Genomic DNA, 14,930 nt, shown 5'->3' with positions numbered 1-14,930 from the left:
GTGTATCACTAACCTTAGAGAGAGAGTGAGTGAACCTCATTGTGTGAATAACGCATTCTGGGAAGACAGCAGATGGATTGCACTGTGTCTGTAATACTGACACCTGCGAGAACAGACTGACACAACTGTGTGTGTATGATTGTCCCGGGAGACAGCACACTGACCCAATTGATTGTGTATCACTTACTTCATGGAGTGCGGAGAACATAGAGATGTCAGGTCAAGGATCCCTGTCGTCGTTCCCCTGAAAACACAAGGATGCCGTTTTGGATACTGTTGAGGGGGACGACTAACCAGGGGCATGCATTGGCGTGCAAGTCTCAGGCACAGAGTCTGTCCCTGTTTCACAGAAGGGAAGGGGAAAGTATCATAGTGTTAGTCATTGGAGACTTAATCATTAGAAGGTCAGACGGAAGTATTGTGGGAACAAAAGAGGCTCGTGTTGGTTTGTTGCCTCCCAGGTGACAAGGTCCGTGATGTCTCGTTTCGTGACTTGAAGGCCTGAATGGAGAGGGTGACCCGTTCCAAGTCATCGTTCACATCGGTGCCAAGAACTTATGCAGAAAGAGGGATAGTGATGTAAGGTAGGATTTCAGGAAGTGTGGGTGGAAGCTGAGATAGAACAAAAAGTTGTTATCTCTGGTTTATTAACCGTGCCACGTGATGACGAGGAACAGAGATAGATATCAGCTGAACACGTGCCTACAGGGATCGTTCAGGGTGGACAGTTTTCAATTAATCGATAATTGTGGCTCTTTCTGTGGAAGTTGGGACCTCTGCAAGCAGTGCGCTCTTCATTTGAGCAGGGCAGTACTAATATCCTGGGTAGAAAATTTACTGATGGTGTTCGGGTCGGTTTACACTTGCTTAGCGGGGGATTTGATCCTGTGGCATCTGGAAGTATCTGGAATAATGTCGGCAAGCTTGCAGCATGGATAGATACCTGGGACATCGATGTCGGACCATTTTGGAGACATGTATAGAGCAGAGTCTGGAATAGATATTGCAGGTTGCAGAGTTTAGATCTTTCATTAAGATCAGCGAAGGTGGTAAAATTGGGAGGGTGTGGCTTTGTTCTTCAATTACCATATGACGGTGGCTGAAAGAACTTTTGACAAGGGCTTTTCTACTCGGGTGTTATGGGCTGAAGTCAGAAACGAGAGAGGAGATACCTCACTGTTGAGCCTGTGCAAAGTTATGGGGATGTAGGGGAGACGATTGGCAAAATAATTTTGGGAAAGAGTGAAAGGAAGAGAGTGGGAGTTATGGGGGTCTTTAGGTTCCCCAAGATACACTGGAAATGCTTTAACTCTTGTACATCAGATGGATACGTTTTTCTCCGATGAGTGCAGGATGGTTTCCTGCACTCATTGGAGCGCCGACATACCATACATAACCAAGTACCACAATTGATATGGTACTTGGTTACGAATCAGACCAGATGTTTGATTTAGCGATGGTTGAGCACTTTGGAGAGAGATGCCATAATTCTGTCCCATTTAATTGATTGATGGAAAGGGGCAGGTACGTGTCACTAGTCAAGAATTATTGAAGTTGGAAGGGCAATTATCATACGATTTGGCAAGTCTGAGGACAAAATAGAATGAGGTCGCACAATGTAGGGGATGTGGACAATCGAAATGTGGAGCTGGCTGGAGGAAAACATATTGCGTTTCCTTGATAGGTATGCCCCTATCATGCCGGGAGGAAGTAATATTGTAAGCGAAACGTGGTTGAAAAATAAATTGTATATCTTGTAGAGTGGAAGAGGAAGACCGTATGTGACGCTGAGACGTGGTGATTCAGGTGAGGCGACGGTGAGTCACAGATTACCTCGGAAATATGTAAGAGAGAGTTAAGAAGGGCATGGTGAGGACATTAGTAATCTTCAGTTGGTAGAATAAAGGAGAACCATAAACCTTTCTATAGGTAAGCAAGTTAGAAAAAGGATGACTCGAGTAGGAACAGTACCCGTCAAACTCAGAAGTGGAACGCTGTTTGTGGACCCTGCAGAGATCAGAGATTTGTTAAACGAATATTTCACACCTGTTTTCACTCAGGAAAAGATGAATATTGTCGAGGAAAAGGCTGAGATACGGACTGTTAGGCTTGAGACAATTGAGGTTAGTAAGTGGGAGATGTTCTCAATTCCAGAAGGAATTGTGGTTGCTAAGGTCGGAAGTTGCCAGATAGGATTTATCAGAAGAAACTATGGAATGTTGTGAAGTCGATGGTTGAGCCTTTGCCTTGTTCTTTGCAGTTTTAGTCCCAGAGGATTGGAAGATTGCAAATGTGCTTTTGGTCAAGAAGGGCGGTCGAGATGAGCCAGAGAATTATACACTAATACGTCTTACGTCCATTGGAGGAAAGTTTTGGAAATAATTTTAAGAGATAGCATTTATTATCAGGTAGCAAGCAATAATTTTATTGGAGGTGTTCAACACGATTTCGTCAAGGTCAGGTCGCGTCTTACAAATCTCATGGAGTCTTTAGAGTAGGTGACCAAACATGTAGATGAGGATCGGTAAGTTAATGTGATGTACATGGACTTCAGAAAAGCCGTTGAGAAGGTTATTCATGGTAGGCTTTTAGAGAAGATGAGGAGAATTTGGATTGCGGATTAATTTAACAAGGAGATCCTCGAGAGTCGTAATTTCTGGATTACCCCCAGTGCTACGAGCTAGTGATGGCAGGAATAAGAGTATAGAGCTGATAAATGCATGACCGAGGAGCTGGTGTATAGGAGAAGGATTCACACGTTTGGATCATTGGAATCACCTTTGGGGTAGAAGTGACCTGTACAAGAAGGACGGATTGCACCTAAACTGGAAGGGGACTAATATACTTGCTGGGAAATTGCTAGCTCTGATAGAGAGGATTTAAATTTGTAAGGTGGGGCGGTGGTACACCGGGAAATAGTGTGGAAAGAGGTCAATATGAGACTGGTACAGATGAGAACATGAGCGAGCAAACAGTCAGGGCAGACAGGCATAACATAGGACTAATCAATTAAACTGCATTAATTTCAAAGCAAGAGGCATAACAGGGAAAGCAGGTCAATTCAGAGCATGGTTAGGAATATGGGGCAGAGACATCATAGCAATTACAGAAACATGGCTCAAGGATGGACAGGACAGGCAGCTTCATATTCCAGGTTACAAATGCGAGAGGGAGGAAAGAAAGGAAGGCAAGCGAGGAGGGGGAGTGGCGTTTTTGATAAGGGATAGCATTAGAGCTGTGCTGAGGGAGAATATTCATGGAAGTATATCCAGGGAAATTTTTTGGGTGGAAATAACAAATAAGAAAGTGATGATCACCTTCTTGCGATTGTATTATAGACCTCCTAATAGTCAAAGTAAAATTGAGAAACAAAACTTGTAAGGATATCTCAGCTGCCTGTAAGAATAATAGAATGGTGATGGTAGGGGATTTTAACTTTTTGACAGAGACTGGGACTGCCATCGTGTTAAGGGTTTAGATGGAGATGAATTTGTTAAGTGTGTACAAGAACATTTTCTGATTCAGTATGTGGATATACCTACTAGAGAAGATGCAAAACTTGAACAACTCTTTGGGAATAAGGCAGGGCAGGTGACTGAGGTGTCAGTGGGACAGCACTTTGGGACCATAATTGTATTATAAATAAAGTAGTGACGGAAAATAGTGATGAAAGTGAGTGTTTTGTTTTGCCTGGTATAATGATGTCGGCTATTACTTGGGGAAATAGCTGCAAGTTGACGGGTGATAGATTTAAGTCAGGGGCAGACTCTTTATTCGGAGAGTGGTTCAGCCGTCGAATATCCTGCATGCCAATGTTTGTAACTCAACCACAATAGGGAATTTTAATCAGTCCTTGAATAAGAATATGGATGATGATGTGTTAGTGTAGATTAATGGAATAAGATTACTTCACACGTCGGTGCAACATCGAGTGCCAATGGACTTATTCTGCACTGTATTGTTCTGCATGCAATGTTCTAGAAATTGTAACATAAAATAGCACAGCACTGAACAGACATTTCCGGCCACGATGTCGTGCCAAACATTTCTCTTACTCTAAGATCACCCGAACCTACTCAACCCTCAATTTAAGGATGTCCATATGCTTATCCAGCACTCATTAAAACCTTGCTAATGTCTCTGACTCAACTTCCATCTCTTACAGTACATAACACGCAAAACCACACTCTGCACAAAAGAACCGACCTCTGACATCGCCACTGTACCTTCCTCCAAACACCGTCTAAATATGACATCTCTAGACAACTACTTCTGTTTTGGGATAAGTCTCTGGCTTTCTAGTTTAACTGTGCCTCTCATTATTTTGTATATGTTTATCAAGTCACATCTCTTTCTTCTCTCCAACGTGAAATACTCTAGCGCACTCAACTTCACTTCAACAGGCATGTCCTGCAATCCAGTCAGCGACCTGGTAAATCTCCTCTGCCCCTATCTAAACACCATTTAATACGGCGAAAAGAACTGGACAGAATATTCGAAGTGTGTTTGAACCCAAGTTTAACTGACTTGTCGCAAAACCTCATAGCTCTACAAGTGGATCCCCCAGTTAATGAAAGCCAAAGCTCCATACGCCTTCTTTACAACCCCCTGAATTTGTGCGGTAAGTTTGAGGGATCGATGTTCACGGAGTCCAAGATCACATTGTTCCTCCGCACTGCAAAGAATGTTTTCTTTAACCCCGTATTCATCATTCAAATTCGATGATTCAAAATGAATACCTCGCATTTATCCGGGTTGAACTCTGTGTGCCACTGCTCAGCCGAGCTCAGCATCATGCCAATATGCTGTTATAGCCTGAAAATCCCTCTACACTCTCAGCAGTTCCACCAATAATTGTGTTTTAACCTCGTTACTACCCCACCCTTCCACCTCTTCATCCAAGTCATTGATGAAGCCTGCAAAGAACAGCGCCCCAAGTATAGATGCCTGCAGGACACCACTGGTCACCGAAGTCCAGACTGAATACTTTCCATCCGCTACCACTCAGTCTTCTTTCAGCCAGCATGATATCCAAAGGAGAATTACGTGGTCATCACTGACCTGAGGAGAGATCTTATTGATACCACCAGTGACACTGCGAAGGGAGCAGAAACACACAATTGTGTGTGCATCACAGTGCCTAGTCCGAGTACAGACTTAACCCCACTGGATACGTATGTCAGAGATCACAAGGAAAAATTTCTACGTGTTTATCAAGGACGTCCGGTATACAGTAGACTGACTCGCCTTCCTGCCTGTTTTTCTGGACCTTGGGATACAACAACCTGATTTCCCCTGTGCATGTGTGCCACTGACCGCAGAGAGAGAATAGGCTTATCCAAAATGTGTGTGTCGCTCATCCCGTGATGACAGCAAACTTATCTCACTGCCAGTATGGTACTGAGCCTGAAGAAGAGCAGACTGTTCACTCTGTGTGCATCACTAAATCAGGGAGAGAGGGATCTGCACCAACAGTATGTACATGAATGGAGCGAGAGCAGACGCACTCCTCCATTTGTGCATCACTAATCACGAGGAGATGTCATGTTGATCATGCTGTACTTTTATCACTCCCCTGGGGAGAAAACAGGCTGGCCTCTTTGTGTGTGCGTGTCACTGACTCTGGCGACAGAACAAACTGACCCGACAGCATTGATATCACTGAATCTGTGGACCGAGCACGCTGACATCTCTGTCTATTTGGAATTGTGATCCCGGAAGAGACTAGACTGACCACACCGTTTTTCTTTTATCACTGATGCCATGGACAGAGCAGAATGAGCCCCCTGTGTGTGCATCACTAACCTGTTTGAGACCAATGTATATGTAACACTGACTCCTGGGAGACAGTAGCCTGACACCACGCTGTCAGCATCATTGACAATGGGGATAGAGAAAATCGAGAGTGTGGTGCTGGTAAAGTACAAAAAGTATGGCTGCACCTGCTCTCCAGCAGAATCGACGTTTCATGCTTAAGCCCTTCATCAGGACTGACTTGTTCACGACCAAATTGTATTGGTTTGGATGTAGTCTGGAGTCGACGTGGGATCAGTACATTCCGTCTGTGGGCATCGAAAATGGAGGCATGGTTGTGGCAGCTAGTCTGTTTCAGGACTTTGCTGAAGAGTTTCTGAGCAGAGGAGATAACTTTGGGAATACTGTGCGAGAGGGATTCACTGAGACCCTCTCGAGAGAGGAGGAGAATGTCTTCAAGGTAAGCATCCTTGGAAGAGGCTTCACAGTGGACAGAGCAGTTTGACTCCACTGTATCTTTGTAGCAGACCACATGCAGTGGACAGTTTTTGTCATTGTGCGTCTAGCACTGACCCGGGAGGGAGAAGGCACTCCCCATTGACCCGAAGTCTCTGCAAACAGGTCCCACTGAGTATGCATCAGTAACCACCGGGAGAGAGCAGACTGACCCGTTTATATGAGTTTTGTTGAGCCCAGGGAGAAATCAGAAAGAACCCATCGTGTGTGCATTATCGATCCCTGGATGACAGCAGACTGACCACGAATTCAGTTACATCAGTGATACGATGGGAGACAGCAGATAGATCCCAATCTATGTACATTAATGACCCCGGATGGAACAGACTAACGCCAATGTCTGTGTACCACTGATCGCGGAGAGACAGTCCACTGACTCCATTTTTCGTGTTTCACTGACCCGAGGGAGAGACAGCTGAACAACACCATTCTGTGCGTCCCATTGGCCACAGGGCATGCAGACTGACACCACTGTGTGTGCATCACTGACCCGGTGAAGACAGCAGAATGATTTAATTAAGTCTGTCTCGTTGACGACCGGGCGAGGGCAGAGTGACCCATTTGTGTTTGTCTCACTGACCTTGGCCAGAGAACACACTGAGAGCACTGAGTCCATATTACTGATGAATGTGAGAGAGCAAACTGACCAACTGTGTATGTGTGTCATTGACTTTGTGGAGAAAGCAGCCTGAACCCATCGTGTGTTGGTCACTCAACCCGGGGAGAGAGCAGGTTGAGACAATGATCTGTGTTTCGTTGGCACTGTGGAGAAAGCAGACTGGCCTCACTCTGTGGATATTGCTGACACCGGGGAGAGAAAAAGCTGACTCTGCTGTCTGTACATAACTGACCGCGGGGAGCCAGCACCGCCCTACTTTGTGTTAAGAATTGCCTTGGAGATAGAGCCGACTGAACATACTTTGTCTGCATCTCTGATCCTGGCCGTCTTTCTGCCATTTCTGATCATTAACATCCACTCAAATCCCGCCTCACCCCCAACCACCGTGAGAATATAATGCATACAAGTCAACTCTAAAATTCGGAACATGACACAGGCTTTGAATACTGGAGCTCAAAGCTTCATTCATGATTGGAAAGCTGTGAGTTAGGCCTCAAATGAATGAGCATAATGAAGAACAGCTCAAATTACAGCGACTGAAGTTAGATTTTGACACAACCTCAACTGAATGTCGTGGCAGCATCAATAGAGAAATAGCAGTCATCTGCTGAGCAACACAGTTTCTTCATTTTTATAATCTCCAATTCTGCAAACCCTCAAGTTAAGTTTCAACTTATGGTTACACTTGCAAAACACCGATGAGACGGGTCTGAACATTAACTAAACCTCTTGAGATTGAGTCATGATCAGTGTTGCGAAGTTATTGTTCGTACAATTGGAAAACTGTGAAATGCTGGAAGCATTGCGTGATCCTTTTGAAGGATAATGTTTTTGTTTTGTAGTGGTTAGAATTAAAATGGAAGTTTACGTGTTGATTTAAAATTCGCAGGAACACAGAGAGATGCGGTTGAAATATTCTGTATCAAAAATCCAAGCAGCATCATTTATCAAGATAAATAGCTTTTGATAAAACAGCCAATAAATTTAAAACAGTAATGTATTCAATTTAAATCTGATAGACTGACAATCTACGACCAATCCGAATGTGAAAATATCCATAGGTCATCAAGGTTATAAAAGATGAGCGTATTTAAAAAATCGAGAGAGAGGGAACAGGCATACTGCAAACGAGAGCAGTTCATTCAGAAAGCGTCACTGTTTTACCATGGTAACAGGGCACTATGACAATAGAATCTACAGAGAAAACAATCCTGACAGAACGGTGAGCGAAAAGACACAGGAAGCTCCAGAATACACGTAACACAGCTGAAGTTTAGTGAGACTACATTCTGTTGTTTTAATATATGACTGGATTTTGCATAAACGGGAACAGAGTACCTTTTGAGTTTTGCGTTACTCAGCAGTAGCTGAGTAGTTAGAGGACAACTGTTCAGTCTGTCAATAATTTAGTTGTCATTGTCAGAGTTATATAAATAATTTGTCACTTGCAGACTTGACGTAAGAGTCAGGAATGTGTGCCACTTAAGTAACAGAAGTTTCTGCAATGATACCACTCCTTACACTTCTTTATAACGGATTATCGGGCGAGGTGCTTGTCTTTTGATGATTGGTTTGTAGTTCACAGAGAGAGTTCAAACCCCGCGTTATGGAAACTCTAAAGGCAGTGTTGCCCCTTTCTTCGATGAGTAAATATTTAATAATTCAACTGCACCACATCAGTGGTGGAGTCGGGGTGTGAGGTTGGGATACGTGCGCCGACAGAGTTAAGGTGATGGGAGCCAATCTGTCACTTACAGTTATCATGTTATTAAGAGTATTTCAATGGTGGACATGGATTGTCACGGAATGGTTTTGAAAGAGGCAATTGGCTGTTTTATTCCCCAGTGGAATGGAAACAGAGGTAAAACATTACAGAAGTTTAGTAGATTGCTCACTCATGGGAATTCACTGCAATATTTAATCAAATGCACAGTGACTGAATCCTCGACTCGTGGAATAGTCACAAGATTCGCAATCCAAGACCACCACCTTCATGCTGTGTCGACTCGCATTTAAATCATATTCAAAAAGTCTGATATCAAATATTTAAATGATGTTAAATATCAGTGCGCTAAGGAATGTTAAAGGAGCGAATGCGTTCCTCTCGAATATTATTCCTCTCGAATATTTCTCTCGATCACAAACAACTTTGTTCCCAGCACAGATACTGGTCGAATATCACTTCTTACACTTCTCCATTTTGAGAAACTCCATTCCATTTCAAGTCTCTGTCTCCTGTTGTAGGCGTGTACTGTACCTTTAAGAGAGAGTGAATGATGTGTTGCACTGAGAGACAATAAACGGCTATCGCATGTCGAGTTAGACAGAGAGAGAACTGGAAAACATGTATCACGTAATGTCCCAAAGAGCGAGGAATCAAACCCAGATTTTGTCGATTTTGATGTGCCTCAAAATACGTTGAACAACAAATATTTCCTTGAAGAGTGGGATAGGTTAGTGAATTATCTGTTCCAGGAGCAAAGACCATAGTCGAAAGATATGTTGCAGGATGACGAGGACATGTGCAGGATTAAGATGCGGTGAACCAGTGCTATTGTGCATGACGAAGAACGAGGGAATGCTGTGGCATTAAAACAAACCACTTACAAGATTAATACTTTCAAAACTACACAGTCCAGAAGGAACTGGATGCGATGCTCAATGGAGATAACAATAAACAAAGAACAAAGGATCTTACACGACAGGAGCAGGACCATTGGCCCTCCATGCCCGTGCCGATCCAGACCCTCTCATCTAAACCTGTCCCCTATTTACTAGGGATTTTGATCCCTTTGCTCCCTGCCCATTCATGTACTTGTCGATCTCCCTCAAACGTCTCACCTTGAACATATGACCCCGAGGGAAAAAGCATTTTGCTATGCAACCTGCCAATATCTCTCATGAGTTTGGAAAAGTCAATCAGGTGGGCACTCAAAAGCAGTCATTCCAATAAACATAATGTTAATCTACTCAAACTGTCTTTATAGCTAGCTCTTTGAATACCTGGCATCATTCTGGAAAAACTCCTCGACATCCACCCCAGATTATGCACATCCATCTGGTAATGTGGCGACCGGAACTGTACACCATATTCCACATGTGCCCGAACAACTATATTATCCCGTGCCAACTGTTGTACCCTACACCTGACTGATGAATGAAAGTATGCCACCTGCCTTCTTCACTACCGTATCAACCTACGTTGCCAGGTTCACGATAAAGCCTATCTGAACATCCAAGTATCTCTTTACATCAATTTCCATCGGACATTTCTGTTTTCGGTAAATTTCACTCGGGAATTGGATCTTCCAAAATTCAACACCTCGCATTTGCCGGAGTTTACTCCATCTGACATTTCTCTGCCCAAATTTTCATTTTATCTCTAATTTGTTTCATTCTATTATATTCCCACTCACTGTCTGCTACTCCACCAATCGACATTTCGTCTGAAAATTTGCTAATCAGATCGCACATGCGTTCCTGTCGAATAGTTGTCTCCATCAGAAACAACATTTTTTTCCAGCATGGAAACCGGTGTAATAACACGTCTTACACTTCTTCATTTTCAGAAACTTCCTTCCATTAGTAGTCTTGTCTCCCATTGTCAAACAATTTCTGTATCTATTTAGCTATTACATCCTGGACCCAATTGCGACATCACTTTCCCCATCAGCTACTATGCTGAACCATATCAAACGCTTTGTTGAAGTCCAGGTATATGACATCTACAGCCCTTCCTTATCAATCAACTTTCTCACTTCCTCAAAGAATTCTAATGAGATGGTAAACGTCCCTGTACAATACCATGTTATTCATTACTAAACCCATTTACTTCCAAATGGGAACAGATGCGACCCATGAACATATTCTCCAGAAGATATCCTTCCATTGACGTCAATGTCTGTGATACACAACTCCAGGATTTACCTTGCTAATTTCTGTAACAAGGGAAACAACACGACGAATTCGTCAGTCCTCTGTAACATCACTAGTGTTCAAAGATTTTGCAAAGGTATCTGATAAATCACTAGCTATTTCTTCTCTCGATTCCCACAGTAATCTGGGCTACATCCCATCCGCAAATGGGGACACGTTCACCTTCATTGTTTTTAGAATACCGTACAGTTTATCACTTCTCATGCCGGCTTCACCACAGTAATGGAACGTCTTTCCCAAAACTCAGCATCCTTAATGTCCCTGTCCTTGGTGAATACCACTGCAATGCACTCATTCAGAATCCCATCAATTTTCTCTGACTCTGCGCATGATGTTCCTCCTTTGTCATCAAACTAAGTTAGTGCGAGAGTTGTACACCCGTTGTGTTACTTCATAAACCTGATGGGACTTGGTTAACATTTGTGGACTCTGAGAAGGTCTATGCCATCACAATATCGGACTCAAATCCAATTTAAAGTTTGGAGGACAGTGTAGACAAAGTTGGACATGCCACTTACATCAACAGATTGGAGTTACTGCGTGATTATTGGTAGATACCAGAAAGAGAAAGCGAAAGGCGTTTAACTGTTTGAAACCACAAACGGGCGATATAAATTCAAATTGATGTCTTTTGGAATGAAGAACGCACTGGCCAGATTCGAAAGATTCATGATCAGGGTTAAAGCCGGATAAAAAAAAACTGTGCAGTCAAATTGGATGATACAGTGATCTGTCGTGAATCATGCATACATCACATGATACAGTTGGCAGAGCTCTTTGAATCAATTAGAGAACCAAAAGTGTCAATAAACGTCAATAAAACTAATTTCCTAAGCCAGAGTTGACGTTCTTGGGAAATAGAATTGGTGTTAGAAGGTCGACACCACGGATTGGAAAAACGAAGACAATTGAGAAATTTCCACGATCATCCTAGGGGGAAAAGGTGCTCACGTTTTTTGGAATTAGCAGATTCCACTATTTTCATTGAAAAGGAATTATTGTATTTGTTACTGTCCTGACACCATTTTGAGATCTGTGTCGCAAACAATGTGTCAGGGTCAGTTGTGCAAACGTATGACAATCGTCTTCCATTTTTGGAATGATGTAAATGCAAGAATATGAGAATATTTTGTTGCAGTGTTATGATACCAGCTTTGAATTTACAAACTGTACATGTTGTGTGCCATAAAAATGTGAGCTTATGTGAATGTCATATGTAAACACGTACAAGGAGATAAAGAATTAGAAAAGAAAAAGAAGCCATCTTTTCATTATGACTGTTCATTTTGATTTATTTGGGGAGGATCTATGAAGTTGAAGGCGCATACTGCAGCTTTAAGAGGCGGTCAGTTCTGTTTTTCACTGAGCACTCACAAGAGTTGGTGAGGCACGAGCAGTCGAGGAGTGAACTGTGAAATTGAGAAAAAGTAACGTCTTGCTTCGAAACAGACGTCTCAGTTGTTTCCGCCTTCGAAAACAATCAGCTTAAATTATGTTCCAGGTTATAAAAACCCAATTGATTTTGAAATTGCTATTTTGCCAATTACGAATCAATGACAATATCCCATGCTTGGGCCTTAAAGTACCAGGCATTTTGGAAGTCAGTCAGAATGGAAACCGCCATGGAGGGAGACCGCCATTCAAAAGAATCTCGACCTTTTCCTTTGAATACATCGCTGCAGGAAACGACACAAAACGATCCAACAAGGTCTTCAGGAGAAAGAAGGAGGACACTGACGATGACACAAGCTGTGTGGTTTTCAAAGTCAGTTGATTTAATTTTAATGCATCTTTTTACTGGAACAGTATATTGTTGCAGCGTTTCAGGCACATAACGAATATTTAAAAGTAAACACGCTTAGAGCTGTAGACAGCTATTGTTTCATGTTCACTTTACGACTTCAATCATGAATTGTTGCTTCTTTTTATTTGAGTACTGGAATTTTGGAGTTCTCTGTCACTCATACTTTAACATGTTACTATGTGAGGTGACATTTTCTGAGTGTTTGGTTGAATAAGCAGAATGGGCCACTGCCGTGTGGTCACAAGTAAATCACTCCATACCAGGAGTGTGAAGTTGCTTTCTTTCGAACACGGGAGATTGATAACGTATCTCACCACAATTTATCAGTCCTGAGAGATTTCGACAGGTCGAAATGAACGAATAATTATTCTTGATGTCGAGATAAACTGCCGGGGGCGGGGTTGAATATACGTAGGGGTTGTTTGAAAAGGACATGGACTTTCTTTTAGAGAAGTGGCGGCACTCTGGAACTCACAATCAATTTGGCAGAAACCATGAAATAATTGAGGCAGTATTTCAAGCAAACACACCAAGGGTTATTGGCATGCAAGATCATGACTCCCTTAGAGTATTGAAACGAGAAATGGACATGACTCCTTACAGAGGACATTTTGGCCCTGGAGGTAGTTCCATGCAGTTTTACGAACGTGATACCAGGATGTCAGTGTTTACGCTCTGAAGCGAGAGTAGAAAAATTATACGTTTATGCTTTATAATTTAGAAGTTTATGGGGTGATCTAATCGATATCTTTATGATATCATTAATGAAGGACAATTTTAATAAATACATAGAATTAGCACAGATTGAAGCTGAAGTCAGAAATGTGCTGGCACAAAATACTGAAATTTCTTCATGAACATAATTTGGATCTACTTCCACCCTGTTAACAACAGCGATTCCAGAAGCCAGCGCATAGCTATCTCCTCAAGAACAATTTGTGCCAGCCAAGCACAGCCAGCGACGTCCATATAGTATTCTAAGTACTTCTCTCAGTTCATTCAGGAGAGATTATAGAAAGCAACTTACACGCAATGAGAACTAGAAAATTGGATCTTTGTTCCTCAAATGGATGTCGATGCGAATTCAATTGTTGCACTTCAACGTGAAAAAGATGATCTGCGAGTACTGAATTAATGCCAGGTCATACGTTCGTTCAAAGCAATATAGAGAGTGTTGGCTGTTTCATCAAAATCTCTGAACGTCACTTGTCAAGCTAATATTGTAGTCAATTAAGTATTTTTGACGCTTGTCTTAACTGTTTTGGCAAATATTATAGTTTCAAGAGTATGATGTTGGAGCTTTAAATGACTTGGTAAGAACACAGGTGGATTATAATGTGCACTTCAGGTCTAAATACTGTGAGTATGATGTGTGTGCACTGTCGGAGGTTATCGAAGTTGAAGTCAGAAACGTACTCAGACAAACATAAGGTAAGGAGTGTCTGTAAAAAATTCTGAAAATTTTACTGGACAAATGGGAATGGGGAACAAGAAAGTAGGTGAGAAATTGAATAAGTACTTTGTGTCGGTCGTGCTAGAGGAAGTGACGAATAATATCCCACACATTCAAGAGATTTGGTGGCAGAGATGAGTGGGGTTTCCATCACCAAGGAGAAGATACCAGCAAAACTGAAAGGTCTGAAATTGAATAAATCCCTGAACCAGGTGGGATACATCTTCGAGTTCTGAACGATATATTGAAGATATAATGGAGGCTTCAGAAGTGATCCTGCAGATGTCATTGCAGTTAGGGAAGGCTGGGGTATCGATATTGTAAGGCTCCTGTTGAAGAAGGGAGCAAACTACAAATGATGATGATGATTAATCTGATCTCAGCATTTTAGAAGATTTTGGAGTCCATTGTGAAGATTTCCGAATAGCGTCATAGAGATGCACAGCATGGAAACATAGCCTTCGGTCCAACCTTTCCATGCCAATCAGATACCCCAACCCAATCTACTCCCATCTGCCAGCATCCCTCCAAACCATTCCCATTCATATACCCATCCAAATTCCTCTTAAATTTTGCAATTATACCAGCTTCCACCACATCCACTGGCAGCCCATACCATACACATACCACCCTCTGCGTGAAAACGTTGCCCCTTAGGTCTTTCTTATACTTTTCCCCTCTTCAGCCAAAACATATGCTCTCTAGTTCTGGACTTCCGTACGCCATGGAAAAGTCTTTGTCTATTTCCCCTATCCATACCACTCATATTTTTGTAAATCTCTATAAAGGCACCCCTCAGCCTCCAACGCTGCAGTGAAAATAGCTCCAGAATGTTTAGCCTCTCCCTG

This window comes from Hemiscyllium ocellatum (genome assembly GCF_020745735.1).
Source record: "Hemiscyllium ocellatum isolate sHemOce1 chromosome 41 unlocalized genomic scaffold, sHemOce1.pat.X.cur. SUPER_41_unloc_2, whole genome shotgun sequence".
Classification (NCBI taxonomy): Eukaryota; Metazoa; Chordata; class Chondrichthyes; order Orectolobiformes; family Hemiscylliidae; genus Hemiscyllium; species Hemiscyllium ocellatum.
This window is presented reverse-complemented; position numbering follows the sequence as displayed.